We start from the raw sequence: 2,955 nt of genomic DNA on the forward strand, positions 1-2,955 counted from the left end.
TTAGAGTCTAAGAATAAGTGTAAGTGCAATAGAGGGGGAATTAGGGAAAGCCATGACAAAACTAGTGGTCATGCCCAGCAATTAGGATGATGGCACACCCCTGACCAGCTTGTCAGCTTGAATTTGGGAGTTAGGACCTATTGAAGGTCATGTTCAGACCTGGGCAGTAATTTGGATATTGCCAGGCCACGAACTTTAACTCAGCACACAAAAGGGAATGGGGGTATGGGGGACATATAACAAGCAGTAAACATAAAAGGAGGTAATATACAGAACATGAGCAACAAGGTAGACAGGAATAGAGCAACTGTAAAGTAAACACATAGGGAAAGAGCTGAAATCAAAATTGAGACATACCAATTTCAGGGAAAACAAATAAGTAAAAACAGCAGTCTTGAAAAGCCAAGTTGCAAGCAAAGCAGTACAAAAGTCTCAGCAGAGAGTAGAGACTTTGAAAGAGTATTGTGATAGAAAGTATGTGTATCAGAGTATGAGTATTGGACTTTTGGATTCAGAAGTTCAAAGTTCTAAAGTTGTAAAGTTTTCAAAGCTTAAAAGCATGTTCAATGCAGAAGGGTCGAGCCGCTTTTATAGTGCAGCATATAAGCAAGAAAAGGTAAGGAAATAACATTGTAATCAGTCTCCCTTTAGTTAAGGGATTCTGATTTCAAACGGGTAAAAACAATTAAGGAAAGGGGTTTGAAAAATATTTTCCTAGCAGTATAATAGAGGGTAAGTACATAGAAGCTATTTAAGGCAACAAACTAATAGTACACGGTTTGTAAAAAAAAAAAGGAAAGAGAATCAACCAGTAAAATCAAAATTTCAGCCTTTTACTTGAATGAATCAAGTCAGGAAAGGGGTAAAGAAAGGTTCAAGTAGGGAAAATCAGTAACAATCAAGTGAACACGATAAAAGGAATTCGGAATCAATTAATAGTTGGCAAAACCTTTTTGAAAGAAGAGTTCTCATATATAAAATACACAAATACGTATCAAGAAAGGACTGTCAAGTTATTTAGAAGAGAGTTTAATCAAAGAAAAGTTCAGAATCATAAGCAAAGAGATAAAGGTTAAATTTGTAGACTCATAGTGGGTCTGAGAGTCCAGGGTCCCCAAAGTGGAACCCTAACTCAAACATAAAAATAAAATCGCCAAGGGAAACCCCCGAATCCTAGGGTTTCACAATTGAGTCAGACATGGAGGTGAGAAAGCAAGCCATTTGTTTCAGAACCTCAGCAAAACAGATATGATAGCATGCTTGAACGACAAAGGAAGAAAAAAAATCATGAAGAACATATTTGAGAAAAATCAGAACCTAAACAAGTTCAGAATGGGGGAGATAATACAAACTTGAACACAAGTAGATGAAGCATGTAAGAACATGAACAGAATCCAGTAAACAAAATCAAATAACTAAAGGGTAGACTCATATAGTAAAAGAGTAAAGAAAACATAGCAAAGATTAACAGGAGTAACATGTATAGTAGAAAAGAAAAGGTAAAAGACAGTACATGCGTAAAATAAAAGAAATCACACGAGCAGGGGATAGACAAACACACATAAAGCAAAGAAGAAGAAAAAATCAGAAAGATTTTTCCCAAAAATCCTTTCAGAAACCCTAAAATCGGAGAGAAGCGATTTTGACAAAACTTTTGGGGAAAACACTTTAGATGGCAAGAAAAGCATATATACAGTATAGATCTAACCAAATAATGGTGAAAGAACCTCGAATATCTTAGGGTTTCGGAGAAACCCTAGAAATGAGAAAGGCTTGGAAACAGGTCCGATCTTGAGTCGGAGAGGTCAAGAATCAGGTTCCTAAGCCTTGAATATGCCGGAGCATGGCCGGAGAAGCCATGGAATCAAATATCAGAGAAGATAGGAGGGAGAACCATCGAAGTCAGCCTTCCAGACTTCGAACATTCAAGGTCTAATGGTGGAGAGGGTGGGTAGAGACCATCCATGGCCTGGGAAGCCATGGATTCCGGTGAAAAAATACGGTGAAGGAAGGTGGGAGGAGGATAGGGTTCCGAAGAACTGATGAGAGGATTTGAGAGTGTTTTGGAATTCCAGGGGTGGCGGGTCAGGTGAGAATGAGGGGGATTAGGGTAGGTCATTTAGTTTAATTATGGAAGGGTGAGTTTTGGCCGTTGATCTTGAGTGATCAACGGTCCAGATTTAGACGGGTAGGTGGGGAACGGGTTGGGTCATTCGGAATTGGGTCGATTAATTGGGTAGAATTGGGTAAATTTAGGGGCCAAAATTGAAATAAAATGGGGCTGTAATTGAAATAGAAATGGGGCTAAATATTAAATAGCCAATTTTCCCTTTTTATTTATAAAAAATAGTAAAAATGATTTTAAAAGTAAATTAAAAATACTGGATCAATTAATAGTGTATAAATATTAATTTAAAAATACTGGGACCTATTTTATAATAAAAAATGCTATTATTCTTAGAATAGGCTAAAATTGCAATTGTATGCAATTTAACCTTTTAAATACCAAATAAATTTGTAAAAAATATACGAAAAATCACCCTAGCTATATTTTGGTATAATTATGAGAATAAAATAAATTATTCACCAAAATTGATAGTTTTGGGAATAATTACTGATTTTGTATTGCTAAAATGGACAACAAATTGATTTTAAAAATCATTAAAAATTAGGAAAAATACCAAAACACTTGGGCATGCTTATATATGCGTATATATGCTATTTTGAAAGTACTTTGGGTATAAAAAATTACATAGGGAAAAATTGGATATGAACAGGGCTCTGGTGGTCCTGATGGTCCAATTGTTGAGGTGTGCTCCTCTACTCACAGCTTGTATGGAAGGACCTTCCTCCCCCTCCTCCTCGAAAACAACACAGCAGTCCATGTCATTGTCTTCTAAAAACAAGTTCTTTACCGCAGCAAGTGCTTCCTCTTCGTCTGTCCCATAAATAATG

The sequence above is a fragment of the Nicotiana attenuata genome, unplaced genomic scaffold (genome assembly GCF_001879085.1).
Source record: "Nicotiana attenuata strain UT unplaced genomic scaffold, NIATTr2, whole genome shotgun sequence".
NCBI classification, from domain to species: domain Eukaryota; kingdom Viridiplantae; phylum Streptophyta; class Magnoliopsida; order Solanales; family Solanaceae; genus Nicotiana; species Nicotiana attenuata.